The sequence below is a fragment of the Haemaphysalis longicornis genome, unplaced genomic scaffold (assembly GCF_048455015.1).
Source record: "Haemaphysalis longicornis isolate Haplotype H1 unplaced genomic scaffold, Haemaphysalis longicornis Haplotype H1 scaffold_2, whole genome shotgun sequence".
Taxonomy (NCBI): Eukaryota; Metazoa; Arthropoda; class Arachnida; order Ixodida; family Ixodidae; genus Haemaphysalis; species Haemaphysalis longicornis.
Window position 1 is genome coordinate 255,565,501 of NW_027526295.1, and position 21,212 is coordinate 255,586,712.

General features: G+C 48.6%; 1 protein-coding gene across 2 annotated transcripts in view; it reads right to left on the minus strand.

The window, feature by feature from the left end:
* Positions 1-21,212, minus strand: part of Elk (Eag-like K[+] channel) — a 394,257-nt gene that overhangs the window by 179,346 nt on the left and 193,699 nt on the right. For both annotated transcript variants that reach the window (XM_077700237.1, XM_077700238.1), the window contains one exon: positions 20,166-20,257. The gene's annotated coding sequence lies outside the window, so the exon portion shown is untranslated. The remainder of the gene's footprint in view (positions 1-20,165; positions 20,258-21,212) is intronic.

A 21,212-nucleotide genomic window follows, 5' to 3' on the forward strand; every position in this document is an offset into this window, starting at 1 on the left:
TACCTCCGAAAGCCTTTTTTTAAAATTACTTAAAGTCTTCCCTGAAACACCATGTATACACAGCAGCCAGCGCCAAAAGTCAGATATTAGTAACTTAGTAAGGCAATCGGCTATACCCCTGGTCGGTAGTCAACATCAATGATGGCGAACTGCACGCATTTTAAAGCGAAGTTTAGTACTCCAGATACAAGTCCAGGAAGCGCCTGGTAGCGTCAATCTGACCTTCAAGCTCAACCAAGGTCAAGCAAGCGCCTCGTGCGGTTTTGCGGCGCCGACGGAAGCGCCACGAACAACACTTCGGACACCGACCGAACCGATTCGCGGTGCCGATGGCAGCGCCGCCTACCGGGCTTCGGTCGTCGGCCGAACCAAAACTAAAGACAGTGCTTGGGCCTGGTGTCTAAACAGCGTGTAGATAACATATGCGACGGCATGGAAGGTGAGCGGCGTGGTGAGTACTACTGCCCAAGCGACGATGTCTCGTTGCCCTGCGAGAGCAGCGCGTCTTGTTTGTCTGTGAAGTTGCTGCTGCAGTAATTGTAGATGCAGTAGTTGATGATATAATTGTAAATGCATTAGTCGCTGCTACAAAAGCTTCGTTTCTCCTTCACCTCCACACATTAGAATGTCCCCAAAAGTTTTTTCTACTTCTCCCAAACGCGGTACCTCACGGGAACGCCTGGCTAGGGTACCACTCAGTCCAGGGGCCCTATTCTCAAATTTACCTCGAAGCAACGACACCAAACAGCGCCAGTATGGCCCTTTCTTATTGACTTTCAACCAACGTGACAAAAGTGAAGCCAATCAGAGTAGTCTTTCAGGCGGACGGCGACGATCGAGTAAAGGCTCCCGGCTTCTTACTCCGGGCGCTTTGTGACGTGCTCTTAACATCACAAAAATGGGAAGAGAAACTGGAGAAACAAACGTCAACGTTATTTAATGTCAGAAAGCAATTACATCGCTGCCCGTCGAACAGAAGCCGAGAGAGTAACGAAACGTGCGATCTTTCAATTCGCACAAAGGTTTCTTCAGCATTTAGTGTCCCGGCCACGGTCCCGGCCTTTAAAACAGCGATACCGATTACGGTTCATAGGCGTTCTGAAAAGTAGGCGTCAGAGAGACGCGTCATCACCTGCTACGCTGTGTGAAGAAAGAAATACCGCAGTGCAGCCAGCCATAGCGAATTCGCTGAAAATCGACCGTGTTTGTCAGCGGGCTCTCATCAATGAACGGATGGGGAATTATCGCTATGTCTTCGAGTATGGTAGCATTAAGCATCGTACACTCCTTTGTTTTCTCCTTTGTTTATCTCGCCGCTGATTAAACAGAAAACGCTCATAAGCAAGGCCTCGCGTTGCCGTTACGAGACGGACTGGACTTCGCGCAGCGATCGTTCCAGGATTCCGTGTATAGGAGACGAGGCACGGCGGCGAGCCGGTTATTGCCCGATGGCACAACACGGCCGTCAAAACATCTCGTCAGGCTGCTCGGGCGGCCCGTCGGGATTCCGGCTTCCACATTCCCCGGGCAGAAACGGACAAGGCGAGAACGAGCGACGGCGCTGGGTACGGGGCCTCCGGACACGGGCGCACATATGCGGGCGCAGGGATCGACAGTCAATTGGCTCGATAAACCGACCAGCATCACATGGCGCTTGATTGTCCTCTCGGAGGTAAAAGCGGGACGTAATCCTCACCCCCTAACGCCATCAACACCTGCGTTGTTCCCCCTCCGAGCCTAGTAAGCCTGCCCTATGGTTCGACCTTTCCGCTATTCCGGAATTCTGAGAGACGTGATCGCCCCATCTGACCTTCACAGGTTGCGCACTGCTCTGAGGCCTGTACGTGCCTCCAGGGCGACCCGGCTGACACGGAAGGCTGTACAACGTAGTAAGGAACTCGGCTTCGGCGCAATCGAGTCAGTCCTTCGCCGGCGGCTGTCCACTCAGCCGCCGGCCGCAGAGGACGAGAACCGCCGCGGGCGTGCGCTGAGAAGCCCAAATAGTGGAGTCCTTTTCACTGAGTGCGTACGTGCGTGCGGCCGCACGAACGTGCTGCGGGTCGCTGGTGAAGGAGGCAAGTGCATCGAGAGTGCATCGTCGTGACGGAGAGCCTCTCTCGAGAGAAGTCCCCGCTTTAGAGCTCTTCTGGGGGGAAGTGATCGATTGAAGCTGTGAGGAGGCGAGGACACAAATGGACGCGCTCTCGTATCAAATGAACTGTTTAAACGCGGAAACGGTTCTGGACCCATGTCTATTTCCGAATCACAACGGCGTCGCACCAAAGTCGACCGATTGGCTGGTTTCGCTCATCATGATTCCTTAATTGCGCCACTGACTGTCAGGAGGCGGGACGGAGCGGTTTTTGCTTCTTCGGTTTCGAAGCGCTCTCAGCGTTTTTTTCTGGACCGACCCCAAGAAAACCTACGTGCAGATTCAGGATGCCAAGCAGCCTGTGTAAGCGTGATAAAGCCACCCTGCGTCACAACGCAATCAATGTGGCCTACAAGAAGCATTGTTTTTTAAAGCGAAGTTTAATTATTGGTGTTCCTTGCATTACTCTCTGCGCGCGACAAAATTCGCCCTGCGGGAAAGCCAACTTTTCGCGAATTCTCAGCAGAAAGGGAATAAAACTCGCGTTTTACCAAACTTTCCCAAAATGAATTTTATGACAACTGGGTGCTAAAACAACTATCAATCCTCCGCGTTTTATTTACTTGGTATGATAAGTTCATTCACAGTAAAGTTTTAAACGTTACAGAATTTCTGTTTGTTGTCAGTACATGGGCATCTACAAGAGAAGTATGGTCACAAAAAATTGACGTATCTCCTGTTTTATCGAAACTTCTAAAAAAAATTATATGCGAATATTCGCCGTTAAGATAACTCTACCTTTACGCCAGGATTTATTTGCTTGTGGCAATCACTTAGTTCACAACAAATGGGTTAATATATTTGTGTATCACCTCTATGTCCTAGGCTAGACAGCTTCGCCGGCCGTCCAGCTTCACAGAGTAGGATGGCTCATGAGTGTTATCTCTATTTCTTCCCTGTCTCGCGCTTTTGTAATTGCCCAATTTCCTTTTCTTTCATCTTCGCATCGACTGGTCGCCTACACACGAGGAGTCATCCCCGGGGAACCAGGCAGCCCACTCGACTGCACGGGAGTGTATAACCTCCAGTCCTCCGCTGCTACCCGACTTGGCTCCTCCGCCTCCTGAGTCATTACCGCCAGCCATACAGATTATACGGTACAAAAAAAAAGAAAAAAAGACCGCCTCAACGCCTTATTCCAATCGTCTTTTTATCCGCTCTGCCCCCGCTCCCAAGGGCAGCTGAAATTATAAACAAATATTCTTGCCAATGCCAGCATGACTCCCGATACATTCCTTAAATGGTACACCCCATCCCTGCCGCCTCGATGTTCTTTCTGCACCTCCCTAACACCTGCTAATCTCCAGCACCTAATTTGGCACTGTCCAAAATTTACGCGTTACAGAACCTTCAACCCTCCTCAAAATACCTCCTCCTCATACATCGACCCTCGTACACTGGAACCCTCCCCGCTGACTTTAATTGCGCACTACACTCTGGAAAGCATACGAGCGCGAGCAGTTTAGACTTGTGAGCCTGCTCTCCCCACCCCACGCGGCCTATCCCGCCTTCGTAAGGAGCCAACCAGCTTCAATTTGAACTGTCTATTTGCAAGATGTCCCAAGCTACAAAAACCCCACCTTTTACTCCCGCTTCCTCCACTTGACCTAGCGTCTCCCTGCTGCAATAAAGGATCTCTCTCGCTCCCTCTCTCCCCTATCCCCTCCATCTGAAATACTGCATCCGCATCCGGGAATCAAACTCCGGACCTTTACTCGTGGCAGAAGAACACCTCCAGGACACGAAGACGGGAAACCCGAATGTCTTGCATAACCGAGTGCTGGATGACGAGTAGCTAGTTCTAGTGTGGCTCAAACGCTTCGATAGTGAAATCGAACTGCACGGGAAAACCAACACAGCGACTGGGGGAGAGGGGGGGGGGGGGGTTGTGCTTTAACGCGTAGAAGGCGCTCTCTCATCCACAGCGAGGACGAAGTGGGAAAACGGTCCACAAATAGCAAAACGTTCCAGAGCAGCTCAGTGTCCACAGCGCTCATTAAATGCAGTTTCTGGCACAGCGAACGACCCGAGCTGCAGATACCGTGTCGCAACGCGAGCACAATAGCTGCCATAAAACCCCATTATCCATCGCTGACTGCGCGGTCTGCCGTTTCATTATGGAACGCCGTTCGAAGCAGGCGGGATGCGCACTCAACGTCGTGTCAGGCACGAGCGGCCGGCTTAATTATTAGCTCATAGTTACGAAGCAGGCCCGTCCAGGTTGTTGCGTCAGAGGCAGTGAGAACTGGACAGGGTCACTAGCTGAGGACGATACAAAATAAAGGGTCCTGGTCATACCGCCTCTTCCACAAAGCAAAAAAAAAAGGTTTATCTGTATACCCATGCGAAAATGTTTATTTATAACAACAGGAGCATTCGCGAGTGCCCTAAAAAGTGTGTAAGGTAGCACCTTCTGGGTAATTCTTATATAGGATGAACCTCCAGGCGTATTTAACTACTGATTAAGGGGCCATGAAAATAAAGTACAAGTTTGATTCAATAAAAAGGCTGCTTTCTCCCGATAATAACGATTCCAATTTTATTGCTATCTTCAAGAAATAATCTAGGCATTAAGGGAAACATGAGAACCAGGAGCGACTCCCAAACCACTTTTTAGCCACCTCTCTCTGACGTCACAGAGTCTAGCTTGGGCAGTCGGCGGCTGCCGATCAAAGCAACTCCCAAAAAACCGACTGGGCTATTGTAGTGGCGCCTCTGGTTTCGTTCGATCGTATCACTTGAATGCTAATGTACGCAAAAACTCAGTGATAACTGCTTTGTGCTGACATGTATTGTGTCACCCCTGCCCATATTACGTCACTGTTGCGCCACATGAAAGGGCTTTAATATTTCATTAGTTTTTTTTTCTTCATTAAAAACGTCTTTCGTAGCTCGAATGGGGCTGACTATGTTACAAAGGGCTCATTCTTTAAAACTGAGCAATGCTTTATTTTATTTTCATTGTGCATTCAGTCAAAGCCCAATAAAGCACGTGCTCGCGAGACGAAAATGGCAGGCGATATTTTGATTGACGTGGTTGGGTTCGCATTAGCAGTGCGATGGCAGTTGTGGCAGATTTCTGTTGGCGGAATAGGTTCGCTGCTCAGCACATTGTCGGCCGCAATGCAACAGCCACTAAGAACGTTAGGCCGGCTCATTCCCGCGTTCGCAGCCAATGGCAATTTCCCAATGTAGCTAAGGAGAATTTCGCCCCAAGGTTTTAGTTACCCGCAGCCAATGAGAATGTTGCGCCTACTTTGTGGTTACTCGAACCTGTAGGCAACGCGAGTCTCACTAACTGGGCCAACTAATGCTTTTGGGGTGCTTATGCGCTAAAATAAATACCCTAACTGAAAGAAGACAATGCCGCGCAACTGACACGATTGAGTAGAATGAGTGATTTTGTAATGTGTACACAAAGTATAATCTCTGCCTATAGGTTTTCTTTTTCTGCTACAGTCGCATGGCTCAGAACAAACTCGCCCCCCTTTCCACGGACATGGCCGCAAAGACGCATACACCAATAAACAAACCAGCGTTAAAAACAAAGAAAAATGCAACAGGCAATTTTGTTTTATTCCAGGCTGTTCAGCGGCTTCTTTCCCTTCATTCCCCATTTTTGGCGTTTGTTACAGCTGCGTTCACTGCGCTACTTTTTCGGCATGCTTAGTATCCATCAAAGCGTGTTCAACGCCACTGACTGAGTAGGGAAAGCTGCTAAGAATAAACGAAATCCGATACAAGAGGCGAGGGTAGCATGTGAGAGATCGGGGCTAGTGAGCGAAAGTCGGAAAGCCCGCGGAAATTCCAGCCATGATCGGAATTCCTCAAGGCAATCAGGATACTTGGAGAAACAAAAAGCATGCCCGCAAGCACTGCTCAAACGTGGCGCAGCTTGCCTTAGACAACCGTCTCAGTACCCTGGCCGGCCTATAAAAGCTCGCCGCTTTCACGGTGTTCCGTGAAGGTTATGCATTCGCTGTTTTGTACTGGTGGACCCTTCGCGTTCTTGAGCGCAATCGATGATGGCCGGAAAGGAGGCGAAGCGCCTGCTTGTGCACGTGCGTGTGCAGTGACTGTAACACTCTTTGTATACCGTCTATGGACCACTACTGCAAGTTGGAAAAACACCACGCATACTCTTTTTTTTCTGCTGAACTAGCGTTCGTCGTCCTGCGTTTCATCGCTCTTGCGAATACTTCAGAGTCACGCACTGATCACTGGCCTTCACAGTACGCGAGCAGATTTCTTGTTGGTCAACCTTCCTTCAGCTTGCGGGCCTTTCGTTCCGTGGCTCTATGTCCCTCCTAAAACTGCACTGAACTGTCTCTGGGGCATTTTCTCGGTGGTCTGGAATGGTAAGGGTAAACACAAGATACAGCGGCGCAGTTGTTGATAAAGTGCAATATAAATGGTTATCGATCTTTAGACTTGCTTCTCTCGCGAGTCTCACATTCCTAACCCAGGACCGCTAATCTCGGGAGAGCTGCCTAGATAAAACCAAGATTCGATAAAGATGACCTTGCATTTATATTGCCGCGAAATCATGAGAAAGTTAGCTGTTCTAACTTCTTCCTCCGGCCCAGCTAACAGACCATCGCAAAACCTCGGTAAAATAATACATCTTGCGTACCTTCCGATCTTCTAACAAGCACTGTACCCCTGTTCAGGCTTTGTTCAGGCTTAACAGCACTTGCAACTGCTGTTCTGCAGATGCCAATATTTTTAACAGCTCACTCCATCTGTTCAGTACACACACTTGGACGCTATAATCTCGTTCGTATCCTTTCCCAGAAAGCAGCATGCTATATCGGTATAATTGTTCTGTCAGGTGGTATTTATTTCTCTGTTGTTGTGTTTGGCTTGCTGTTCTGATGCTTGTATTGTACGCTGTCCAGCTGTTCGCATCGTGCGCTTTGTGAACCATTGTTGTTTTCCCCTTGCGCGTTTGTTTACTGTGAGTACATATTCTGACTGATCTGTACAATTAGATAAAAAATTTGTTGCATCATGGCAGTTTTCTGCAACTTTTATTGTACGCAGCGCATACGTTTTATATTGAAAATATTGTTTGCAGTATTTTTCCCGTTGTTGTTTATATTCGTACCTCGGAAAAAGATGCCACATTGTGGTGTATATCCTTCGAAAGAGCTGATCCTCTGCCGATACCCCGTGACTGAAGGTGTTGTACTTCGATGCCCAGCTTTCAGCTGTAACAACGACGAGAGTGCGTCGGACACTCTAACTGGCAACGAAACAACTTAATGATACGGCGAGGCAAAAAGAGGGCGTACTTCCAAATTATGATCGAGATAGAGCCCAAATCAATCTAACAAGCTCGCTCACTATGAGTCAAAAAAACTCCCACCTTTCCGCGCGGGAACCCCTGTGTAGATGCGACGCATAGGCGGAGCGGCGAAGGGACCGCGTTTTATAGCGCGCATAACGTTGAGGGGACTGCGTAAGCCGGTCCCAGTCGATGACGACGTTGGCGTACTTGTAAAGCGGCGCGGACTCTAGGTGTTTGAGCCAAGCGTGGATGTTGCTTCGCCGGAGAACGGCACACCGGTTATATGCGCAGCGCGCCCGAAGGAGAGGAAACCGCGGAAGAGAGAGTACTGCACATGCGCCGGCCCCAGCGCGTCTGCCGCGGCTATGACGCAACGTGCCGCGGCTATGACGCAACACAATCCAACACAATCCACTTTAATCCAATCCAAGCCAAGCCAAGCCAAGCCAATCCAAGCCAATCCAATCCAATCGAATCCAATCCAATGCTCCTCGCGAGAGAGTGTTCGCTACCGGAGAGGAGAGGGGGTGAGCGGCGGAGAGCGCAGCTGGCGCGGCGAGGAGAATGGGGGAGGGGTGGACAACGCCGACGACAACGACGACGACGCCGGAGGGACAAGGCGAGTGAATCAGATGTTCTGCATCTAATATTATGAACGAGAGGTAAATATAAGTCTAAACAATGTTTACAGCACTGCGAAATAAACAAATAACAAGATTTCCAAACTGACGTATCGCAAGCCTAAGTACACGCCCTTCCAACTAGCTCTCATAACTAGGTTTCCACGCCCTTGAAAGTAACCCGGCCCGACAGAGGGCGGCCGTAAGGAACATTAAAGGGGTCCTGAAAGGCGTTTTGAGCCCGCTGAATGAACTAGCGCAATCGTTAGGTTGGGTGGTCAACGTCATCTGTGCCAAATATAACATTTTTGCGTGGAGCGGAAAGCTCACACTTTTGTTGCAAAGTTTGTTGCCGCGGGTTTTTGGGCTCCGGCATATTCCCGCGTGTACGTCATCGATTCTCCCATGTGCGTCACGAAGCAGAAATATTGCAATTAAAAGGCTTTTTCCTCTCCCTTCCGGCGAAGACGAGCGTCGCCTGCCCAGCATTGACGGGTCGCGGTGGTGCTTTTGGATAATTAGCGTTTCCCGCAGCGCCATGCAAATGCACGTGTTCTTGGGCTGGGGCTCCGCCTTGAGGGGCGAGACAGCAGACAAAATTGCGCTGAGGAGCAGCGGAAAGAGTGCGAAAGGCGACGCGCATTGCCCCCCGTCGTTTCGCTTGTGACTCTTCGCCCTTTTGCCGCTACTCCGCAGCGCCACGTCACCTGTTTTCTCGCCCCTCAAAGCAGTGCCCCAGCCAAAGAACACATGTATTTGCATGGCGTTACCGCGTCGCTTCCAAACGACGCCCCTTTTTTGGAGAATTCTGACCCGGGTGTACATGTGGAATTCTCCTGAGAGGGGCTTTTCTTTGTGTTTTTTTTTTTCTTCTGAGGCGCGTCTGCATTGATCGTGAAGGGCGCGTGTAGCGGGGTGGTCTGGTACATCATCTTCTTCGCTTGACTTTTCCTTCGGCATATTAACAAACCATTGATTGATTGATTGATTGATTGATTGATTGATTGATTGATTGATTGATTGATTGATTGATTGATTGATTGATTGATTGATTGATTGATTGATTGATTGCACTGCATAGTGAAGGGACATTGACAACGTAGAACGGATCCTCCCCTGCGTTTTCCCCATTCCCCGTTACTTTCCTGAATGTCCTGACGCCATCTAAGTTCCCCGCTTCCGCTGATAACTCTTGTTTATTGACGCGGTTCACCCATTGTTCCACTTCCAAGGTTAAGGTTAGTCAAGACTACTCTTATAATGTTGAAGGCAAAGCGACGTGAGCGCGGATGGAGGCACGTACGCCGGCAGCAGTCGAGTGACAGGAGCCGGGGTGTTCCGGCAGGGAAAGTCTGCTTTTACTCTCTTTACGGCGTCGCGCGCGGGGCTGCAGACGAGACACGAAACGCAAGGTCGGCTGGAAACGAACGACCACCGAGAACAGCCAGCAACCCCTTCAATATTTCACGGGGTACCCCTGAAGGATGCTTGTCGCCCTTAATAAATAGAAGTGTTCCCTGCGGGGCAACAACGCGCGGACATTTCGACCGGGTCGCACGCGGAGTGCCCACTGCCTCTTCTTGCTTACTTTTTGCCGCTAATGGTGGGTTAGCCCAGTTCTTGGGTCATTAGAGCGACGAAGTTAGTTCGAGCCATGCGAACAACAGTTGTCCGTATGCCGCGTAAATGTGGGGCTCTGGCACGCCTCACGTTTTGCTGTTCCGCTCAGCTGTAAGCGCGCCCTCGGGGGCCACACCGATGCGGCTGTAGGACCTGGCAGACAGCATCGCCGTGGCGAACGTTTGCTGACGCCGCTTCCCGCGAGACGCGTTTGACGGAGCAAAACAAATGGCCAGCGATATTTTTAAACCATCGCAAACGCTGAAAAGATACTTTCGTACGAAAGCTAGTGATGGAATACTTTTACATAATCCACGGTAGCCACAACTACAATAAGCTATTGCAGAAATTTTGTCTGCGCATAATTCCTCAGACTCAACCCACAGGACATATCAGACTGCCCGAAACGCAATAACCATGCATTACTCCGACTAAGTCGAATTTGAGCAGTACGAGGTCGCGTTGATGGATACAGGATCTTAGCCAAAAGGCCGAGAACCGATACTTAGTCGTCAGACACTTTTAACAGCGAAGCTGTTTATCAAATCGTAATTTTTCGAGTCCGAAGTTAAGAATACCAAAAAATTGCCGAGCGCGCGCATGTGAGCGCGGGCCTCGCGGCGGCCGCCCCGCAATAAACAAAACTTAGAAAATGCCTAGCGCTCGTCTGTGTGTGACTCGCGACAACAGCCCAGCGTTCCCTGCGCACGTTTGTCAAGGCAGAATTCCCACTTAGGGAGATTGGCCAAGATTGCGGGGACCGCCCGGCAGTTAAAAAAAGACCTAGAAAATGCCGAGTCCCCCTGAGTGCGTGCCTCGCGGCACCACCCAGCGTCCCCTGCGCTCGCTTGTCAATCCAAGCATTCCCATTTATGGAGATTGGCCAAGATTGGCAAGAAAAATAAACCCAAGCGTTCGCCGTAAACTTGGCAACACTTGCTCGGAACGAGAAAAACACGGAATTGCGCACGCACCTCCAAAGTGATGTCAAATGATTATCACTTCTAAAAAAAAATTAAAGAAACTCACACTTATACCAGCAATGATGGAGTAAAGGTCGTTGGGGCCGCGAAGGCGGAGCAAATCGGCTGCAATCGTGAACTTAAACCTTCTTGATGGTCGTGAAGGTTGCGTACAGCTGCAACCTTCAAGTCTTACGCGTTAGAGTGAGCTGCCCCCACTTTTTTATGCTCCGATGTCGCTAACTTGGAAACAATCATAGCTATCATTTCGCTAGGACAGAGTTTTAAACCATGCATTCTGCGAGCTGCCTGTTGTAAATTCACGGGGATTTCACAAGGCCGATGGAGCCAAAACGTTATGACCTGTTAAGTACGTTAGGACTTTGTAAACAGAGACTGACAGGGTGTTTGGCATGCCACGCGCAAGGACAGTGCTTAAAATATAGCCTGACAGCGACCACTGTAGGATTATCACGTAATGGGGACTGAGCGGAGGCAAATAACATTATAATATTTGAGCATCACTCCCGCATCATGCCTGACTACGTCGGCGAATTAAAAAAGCAGCGTCCTCAGACCCAGTGGCTAGAACATGTCATAAAAATTCCCATTGCCTGCACTGAAACATTGCCCTATTGGCTGCGAACAGAGGTATGCACCGGCCTGATTCTCACATTGGTTGCGACGTCTCATGTGACTGTGAACGAGGAATGCCGTGGGCAAATGCTAGCCCTAATGTTGCGTTTCGGGATCTAACGTCGGCAAACGGTACAGGCAGCTTCATGTACAATGAGTTCCAGGTTTCTCGAACCATAGTTAGTCTCAACGTTAAGGTCACCTTAAGTTAGGGCTGAAATGGGCCTAACAACATACCTACTCCAACGGATTGGTCAGTGAGGATGGCAGCAGCCGTCAGAGTGTCACGGCCGTTCCAGCAAGTTCCATGGGCCAACATGCCCACCCACACATGTGGTTCCCTTACTCAACCAGAAGTGATGCTCACATCATAAGAGAAGGCTTGGGTGTCCCTGTAACCATCATCCTAAATTCCCCCATTTTCAGCGAGCGGCGGGAGAGGAAAAGGAACCGACATCCCCATCAGCCGAGAACTTTCGGTCTCCCGTTCCCATCGTCCGCTGCCCCATCCCCTCTTTCATTTTCCAATAAGTCAGAAGCACGCTTAACTCGAATACACCTCGTGGTCACACAAATATGCAATCTACTTGCTTCCGGCCTACGATGTTTTCGGTCATGGCATCAGCAATGTGACGCACAGGAATAGCTGCACATGCCCGCAATCTCACTGGCGTGCACACGTACAGCGTTCTAACTACATTCCTCACAGCAACGCTAAAATATGTTCCCACGTTCCGACAGGTCGTCTGCAACGAAATTCATCAAGCGAGACACAATAAGGTTGCTAAATGTGGATTTCTGGTTGCCGATATGGAAGGACAACTGAGAAAAATTCTGAGGAGGTGGAGGAGGAAATACTTTTATTGAGAATTTTGAATGGCCCAGCAGGCGGCCCAGGGAAGCGGTTACTTTTAAAGCAAAGCTTCACTTTTGTCCAGCGATTTTGTGGAGAATGCGCAAATGACCTTTTGACCGGAGACACACCCCCGGCAACACGCCCCTCGAAACGCATCGCGTGATCCGCAGGCGCCAACAGCGGTCGCCACCGCCGCTGCGGCAGAGGCGGTGGCGACACTGCCTCCCAGACTGCCTCCCATACTGCTGGAGCCGCCCAGTTTCAAAGCGTAAGAATAAAACAACTCTTCCAGATTTTACCTTTGTTCATGTCGGGAATGCCGAGCTTAAAATTACTCAGTTCATACTGCTGCAGGTTAGTTGAAAGTTTTGAGAGCTACCGAAGCTACGAAGATGGTTCGTGGTAATATGATTCTATCTTTTCGTTCTTTATTTTTCCAAATGCATCTATAGAGTTACCACCTGACTTCAGCCTCTGCCATGCCACTTACTTTCTGCGAAGAATTTTTCCAAATAACTCTCACATCCGAATATTGTGCGCCTAACTCGACGCCCAAGATAACATTATGAAAGTTGACAGCTGCTCATGGCGCAAGTCCACTTCATAGTACCGCGCGGCGCCCAGTTTTTCAGAATCAAGAACTCGAAGCACGACAGGCAGTAGAATGCGCCGAAAAATTGGAGGGATGGAGTCTGCGTAACATGACATTTATGTAACGGCACTCGGAATGCGTATGAAATAGAATCCGCTTGACGTCGCCACTTTCATTTTTGCTAAATTATAATGCCCCTGGGAACGCGGCAATGTCAGAGCGTCTGGTACGTGTCAAAACAAGCCCCTGTTTTGTGCTTACCGACTGTCGCAAGAGGGAGTAATTCAATAAATTACGAAAGCACCAAATCCGACCGGCTTTATGAATTCTTCCCGCGTTCTGATTTTCTTGGCCCGAAATCCCATTGGTAACGTTTTCTACTTATTTTCCCGTAAAGAACGGCGTCCCGTTTATGTTCTCCGCACGTCACCAGCTTTCGGGCCACGTGAAACCCAAGAGCTTCTGTAGATTGTTGAAGTTGCAGTAAGTGAAAAATCAAGAAAAGTTAAGGTGAGGAAGAGAACTCCAAAAATGTAGTGTTACTAAGCTACAAATCACAGTAAAAAAATCGCACTTCCCGCTAGGCCACCTCAGAAACGTCTGCTTGTCAAATTAACAATTCAGATGGCTACCGCCCTGTACACAGATGCTGACGTTAACGAAAAATAGGGCAACTGTCGCTGACGTGCGTATGTTCCTATTGTTGTTTATGAGCTCCAAAAACAAAGTTTACATACTTGAGAGGGTAAGAAATATATGATCGCCTTAAACCCAAGCTTTTGAAGGTAGCATCGTGCTATGCAAGCAATATTTCGCTGACACGACTGGTTGAGATAAGGGTAGTCCCAAGCGAGACAAAAAATCAGGAACCGCGCTGTTGTCAAATTGACTTCGCGCCTTTCCGCTGATTCAATTCTCTCATTGTTCGGCGAGGACGGTGAGTGCATCATCTCGCAGATAAGCGGATGGCAGCCTTGATCGTGATGCCATTTATTCAGGAAACAACACTCCTCCTTGAAGACGACAAAGGCGCGCGGAAAGCAATTTTCCCTTTTTTCACCGTCAGCTGTTAACACGACGACCTGGAAAATATTGATATCCTTACGCGTGCTCCATCCTTTCCCTTGTATCACTTGATCGAATGACGGCACGCTCAAGTAAGCTGGAGATGAAGGAGAGGAAATTGCCCATCGTTCAAACGGCCAGAAAAGTCCGGTACAGTGCTTTCGATACAATTATACCACCCTGGGGAAAACATGGCGACAAGCTGTAATTGTAGCAAGCCAGCTCTCAATCTCTCTCTTGCCTCCAGCTGGCGTTAGGTCCCCATAGCAACCGATTGTGTAACCTCGTCTGCCTCTGAGCGGGGTGTCCCGGCGGGGACAAGGAGATGCGCAGGATTCTGGCTAGCAGTTGACGTTGTCAATGTTCGGAATGACGCGCGTAGAATAAAAGCGGACCATAACCGCGAAATAAGGGGCTTCCCAGGGGTGGTCATGAGTCTTCCGGCGAGTCGAACAACGCAGGGTCGATCTGTTAAATTGTAATAGTACACAACAGAAAACTTAATGATACTTCCTAAAACGTACAGAGTAGCCTGTTTTTACTTCACTGTTTCTGCTAAAGCTAAAACAAATTACCCGATTATCGGAGTTTGTATTTGCTCCGAGACTGGCCCATGCAGCAACTTCCTCGCGCCTTTATGAGCAAGTTGGTTGTGGGTTCAGGGATAGCATTTGTTTAGATACGAGCTTTCTGAATTAAAACATGTTGCTGGGCGAGTTGGTACATACCTAATCGCGCAAAGAGTACGCTAAGAATACGAGGACGGGGACAGACGAGGCAGGGGCTAGATATGAATTAGATACGAAAAACCGAGATCTATGGCGACATTTGCAGCTTTTAGGGCACGAGACTGCACTTCAGGGGGGATTACTACACTAAACATGAAAATGCAGGGAATTAGCTCCCGTATTGTAACTTCATCCGTGCGGATTTCAAAAATAAATGCGTTAAATCGGTGGCGACTTGAACGCGTATGTGTTGGGTCCGTGCGGCGGAGAACTTCAAATAAAGCGATAATACGATCAAAGCCGTCTCATTCTAACAAGGGTTTATGGCTTTCCATTGAAGGTTTATACCAAGAGAGACTGCGATCTAGGTAACCTGACGGTGAATATTTAGTTATGATAGTATTTCATATTTGGTGCAAATTTATTAGCGCTGGATTTCCCACATATTAGGTTCTTATTTATTAATCAAGCAGCTCAGGTTTCTGTTCGCATTCAGTTAATTAAGCCAGCGACTGCCCCACGGGTGACGGAAACGGCTAGCGGCGCTCAAAACTCCCAACGCTTCTTTCGATGCGCTCAAAGTAAGTTTGCAGCGTATGAAAGCTAAAATAAAAAAATCAAGAACTCCAAAGTGAGAATCGTTAAATAAATACGTGCAAAGATAGCATGTATCGCTAATGAAACGCTACTTACGCTATAAAACAAGCCTTTTGAAAGTAGGCCTCACTACTGTGCAGAAGTGCGCTGCTGGCAAGACATCTTTTCAAAAGCATTATAACGAGTTCTTTATCAGAGTAAAAAGGTCCGAGCGCCTTTTATTAATTGTTTTTAGTACGTAGCATTCTTTTCCGTTTACTCCCACCGCCAGGACGGTGTGATGCGCTGCAATCTTACAAGCTGACCGAGTTGGCGGAAGTAACGCATTTATTGTTATAATAGCATAACTGGTACAACATAATTTAAAAAAAACTGCTAAATTAGAATAACAGAAAAAAAAAATTTTCAAAATATGAGCTGCCGAAATAAAAAAAAACTATGCATATCTTGTGCATGTCCTCCCAGAAACGAAGAATAAACAAAGAAAGCGCGAAAAAGAACGTTTAAAATACAGATAAAAAATAACCAAAACGGAACAACCGTGCACTAAGCCTTACATCTACGAAGAATACACAATTGTGGAAGTAATCGCACTGAATTGCTGTAATAAATAAATTCACATCATTGGCGATAAGAAACAAAATGAAACGTAAAACTCAATGTTTTTCGCTACCAATAGCTAAATGTGACCGTAAAGAACTCACATTCTAGACAAGCGGCATACGATTGCTACGTATCAGCAGACAATTCTCCGAATGTCTGCAGATTTTTTTTTTCGTATGCAGTGAAAGTGCGACACATCAACCGTTGCAGGCGAACACGCAGACTTCTTCGTTTTATCCCCGTAGATATGCTTAAGCATTTAGAATATGTACCGGATCAAAATTTACTTTATAGAAACTTACTCCACCTTGGAGATTTTCCCTAAATCTGGTCGATTAACGGATCAAATAGTTGTGGAACCCGCCGAGGTGGCTCAGTGGCTAAGGCGTTGCGCTGCTGAGCACGAGGACTCGTGTTCGATTCCCGGCCGCGGCGGCCACTTTTCCGATGGAGGCGAAAAGCAAAAACGCGCCTGTGTTCGAGGTTTCGGCGCACGTTCAAGATCCCCAGGAGGTCAAAATTAATCCGGAGCCCTCCCCTACGGCACGCCTCATCGCCTGTCAAGTGTCGGCGCGTTAAACCCCACAATCAATCAATCAGTTAGTTGTGTATCTGATCGATGGTTTTCCTCTAATGCATTGCGATGGTAGGCCACGTGAAGCGGAGGTTCTTGCGTTCCGAGGCGAACTGCGAACTGGGTGCTTTCGCGTGGGAGTTTGCACTCACCAACCATCGCATGCTGCGAGCGCGGAGGGAGGGAAGGGGCGTGACCAGGGAAGAAAAATGACGACCGCGTCTGCGGATACACAGACGAAAGGAAAGCGTTCTGGAATGGAATCTCGTAGAGGAGAAGGCCTCGCTTGCTTCCTTTTTTCAGCAATTTCCCCGGGAAAAGCAGCACGTGTTGTAAGAAGCGGCCCCGATGGCCTGGCATTCGCACTTTCCCACGAGCACGCGCTGTTCTGCAATCATTGCGTGCCGCGGACGTGCAAGGGGTAAGGGAGCGTTGCTACGAGCGTTAGTATGTGGGGAGCATTGTGCGGAATACGACTAGGGCCCCCTTTCGCATTGCGCGCACAAAACGTACGAAGCGCACGCCTCCTGCGTGCCCACGCTGATCATCTAAGGGTAAAGTTTGGGCTCACGTGGTTGTCGCACCTAGTTATCGCGCAAGAACTGATTTGTTTTTGGCCTATAGTGCCACCGCTTTCTTACTGCCGCTTCGTGCGTGTGCTTCTGAACGGCAAGCTTATATTTGGCGTGGCACTCCCACTCCGTGGCCCACCCTCTACCCCACGTTCTTCCTATAGCCCGTTCACTCCTCACAGCTTATAAAGCTGTGAATCAGCACTGCCAAGCTTCTCCTTCAGTCTCATCCCCTCCCTTAAAGGAAAAAGAAGTGAGCGAGGGAAGACTGCGCCACAAAAGTGGTTTCGAAACGAGGTCTGCATCATCGGAAGCCTTCCACTACTCAGCACATTTACGATGAAACGTGCGAGTAGGTCTACGTCGGAGGCGCTCCTAACACCACGAACGACCTTCTAGACAAACCCGACCCAAAAGCGGAGCGTTCCAACCAAAAGGAAACGCGGTATAGAGCCATCACTCACTCTTGACGAGCGTACCCCCGACGCGCTACTAAAACTAGGCCTCTAACTGGGTTGTGCCGCCAGCTAAACGCACTCACCACAAGCAGAATATTTTTTTTTTCAAGAAACGCATCAGCATTCGACAAAGTGGTTTCATTGGTAGCACCGAAGAAGAACTATCAATTTCTCCCTGTCTATTTTTCTTGTTATTTTCCCCATTGTAATCGAAGGAGTGTCGCACTGAAAGCGATGAGGCAACCTAAGCGAAGGGACTGCGACTGACGTCACCTGTCTGCACGCACACAGTGCGTGCATATAAAGCAAACTGCGAGTTACATCACCCTTTTGCATGCACACACGTTCGTCTACATGCATACAGATCGGCTAAGTGCGCATGTGCGTGTTTTTATGCATTGTGAAAAAGCTGCGTCCCCTTACTTTTTGCTCCAGACAGGCGTTTTCGAACAGGTCTTCCCTAAGTAGACTGTTCAAGTATTCTATCTCTATGATTGCCACTTTCAGCGTTATTGTGTAAATTTTATCGTCGTAAACACGTAGATCCGTGTTGCTAGGTCGATCCCGAGTTGTCCAAACTCTTTTACTGACGACCTAGGGGTCTGGTACACAGCGTGAAACGTGGATGAGAAAAAGGCGTTGCTACGAGCTAACAAGACCAACTCCCTGGTAGGATTTTAAACAAGCCACGACGTCGCCACGTTTACCGACGTCATCCGGAATACGGAACGTGTCGGCGCTTCGAAAATGCCGCCGCCATGCGCAAAAAAAAAAAAAAAAGAAAAAAGGAATCAATAGTTTCTTGGTCATAGCAAAAAGGTACCAGTCAGTCCCGGATCACGTACCGAGTAGACGCCAGGGTACGCGGGTTTGCGAAAACCGCCGTACAGATTCCAGGTTCAATAAAATGTGTGGAAACGTGCGAAAGAGGCGAAAAAAAAAGAAGAAAGGTGCCAAAAGGGTCAAATAAACGAGAACGAATAAAATTTCTAAAAAAATGATGAAATGTTACACCGACTAAACAAAACAGAAGAACGCAATGCCCAACGGAGGATATCTATAGAAAAAGCTAGAACAACGCGATCAGGTTGCTGAGGCCATATAAAAGGTAAAAGAAAATGAAAAACAAATGCACAAGCAAGAAGCAATGCTTCGTTTTTTGTTTTGTTTTTTTACGCGGTAAGGGGAAGACTGTCACCAGAACGTAACCCAGACATACCCGAAAGTGGATGACTCAGTCATCGTTAGGCGCATACGAACAGGCTTTGCCTCCGGGTCCATCCGGGCAGCCATGGCCGCCTTGACTTCACGGCGGATCCCTCCCCACCCTTCGTCTTCCACAGTCACCTCCTTTCCGCGTATGCAAAATGGTTATGCAAAAGACCCGGCCAAGCGTTCACGGTATAGCGGGGCTCCGTAGAGAACGTCTCGGCAAGGCGCCCCACGGAACGGACAAAGCAATCCGATCGACAAGATGGAGCACGCTCGGCCTTCTCATGAACCTTCTCCAGGCTTGGTCAATGACAGAGGCCTTAGAACCATTCCAAAGAGATAACTCGGACTTTGACTATTGCAGCGTTCTTGTGGACCGCTGGGAAAGATTACAATAGTAAAGCGGGAACTGAAAGGCATGTAGCGGTTCGGTGATAAAACAAACCAGAAGAGAGTTAGGAACGGCTCCTGAAGGCCTCTTTCTGCATAGAGGGCGACCGAGAAACATCGAGCGATTGCGCCAGCTTGCGGCGACGCTCTCGTCACTGTCCTCGCACCGTGGAAAAACGAACGGGAGAAAAAAAGCAAAAGCAACCGCCGAAGCGCTGCGACCAAAATGTGCAATGCCACGCCGACGCCTTGAGCCAATGTCTCTGAGCCGTCGTGTTACCAAAAGTGGTGGCGAGGCCGGCTACGACCTAATCCCACGAGTGGCTTTGAGCGCCGGCTCTCGCTTCTAATTAAGACTAATTGCGCCTGGCGTTTGGACGTTTTCGCACGGCCGTTTTGTTTGGTTGTCCCACCGGAACGCCTCCTGGTGACGCGCGCGCACTGCGTGCTCAATTAATTGCTACCGTTACCTCGCGAACACTATCAATCTCCCCAGGTACGCACGTGTCTGTCTGAGGGGTTCCGCTCGCGTCAGAGCTCGATGGGTTTCATGTTACAGCACGCGATGTCAAATATTGCAGCCCCAAAGTGGTGGTAACGTTGAACCGAAGCCTGTTAGTAAGGTAAACATAATTAGAGCAGACGGGAGCTCTAAAAACAACAATTTAGTACCCGCGCCAACTAAAACGAGACAATTATGTGAGTGAACCCACTCTTGAGGTTGCCGAGAGTTTATCCCGCTCAAGTTTATCTTAATTAAAGCCACGTCCTCAACGCCAGGCCCTGTGTGCTCATTTGCTGCCAAAGAAAACGTACAATAATTTTTGGTTGCGTGTCTCGCTTTGGGTGAGGGTAAACAATATTGTAACACTGTGCGTTTCCCAAACCCTACTCATCTGGTGAAGTTTCCGTGATCCCTTATTGAACTGCTACTCCGCGCCGGTCGTCTACCTTTCTTCTCTCCTTTCTCTTATACTTTTTTTCCCACAATTCTACCTTTTGTTCTCTTTCTTGTGCTATCACCTTATCCCGCTGGATTTCTGCTCTATACTGTGTCCTTAAGGTCTTACGCATAAGCCCTTGTTTTCAGCCCCAGACGTCAACGTTTTTTTAACTTTTACAACACAACCGCCCGGCCCCTACGTTCGTTTCGTTCTGTATGTTTCTAAAATCACAATTTTAGCAAAAGAGAAATAAATTAGGCGATTCCCGGTCTATTTGATTCTGTCCAAACTTACTTTTCAGCGATCGGGGTCGCTCCAAGAAGAGGGCTGTTGCGCCAGCTGCGCATCCACTCGTACTCCGAGCCCCTGCGTCGATTCTTCAGGGCCTGGGAAAAGCGTAGAAGCAAGACGTCACTTTCGGCCAACCAAAAAAAAAAAGGTCCTTTTAAGATAAAAGTTAGGAGAGAAAATTCATCCCCTTCCCGTCCTATATTGCGCGACAAAGGCGAAGCAAATGTATTCACACTTACTTTGGCTTCCTTCCTTCCCCGCCATGGTAGGTAGTAAATAGCCAAGCAAGTGAAAAAAAACTTGTACCCAGAAAACGATAAAGAAAACAATTCAAATAAATTGCGCACTGCCAGAAATATTGCTGCACCAGTATTGGTCCCTAAGCGTACCCAAATATAGCGTTGTGGGCGGCTCTGGACGAACGTCCAGGCACTCTGCGTTCCGACATAAAATGCAGAGATCTCACGAAATACTGCAAAACTTGCAGTGGTAGTTGATGGAATAGAAAGTTCCTAATCAAGTTTGGCGCCATGTACCCTGAACGCTGCAACTGCAGCCCCGTGTGGTTACGGGCCCCCATGCCGTGTTTAGCTTAATCTTTTTTTTCTTCTTTGTCGCTTCATTTTCTTTAGCTGTCCAGGCTCCCTGGCAACTTTTCACGGTCCTATCTGTTAGAGAATAATATGTTCAGGGCAAGCCAAAGAAGAAAACAGTTGCGCTTTGGTAGGGTGTTCAAACGCCAAACAACATTTCGGAAAATGCGGCTCTGCCCGTTTCTTTACCTCACTCAGAACAAGTGTCAGCGACGACAACAGCGATCACCACCACTCGGAGGCAGGCTGGAGCAATTTATACCGTCACCTCGAATGAAGGAATGAGGAAATAAAGGTAAAATAAAGGCACGAATGTCAGCCAGGCCTAGATGACACTCATAATTGGATATGGGTACACGTACTGGACAGGTTGGTTTAGACTTGCAACGCGTGACTGCTCAAGTCGTACAACTTGCGGCCTTGTTTATATTGTAGACACTGTAGAAAATCGCGTCGT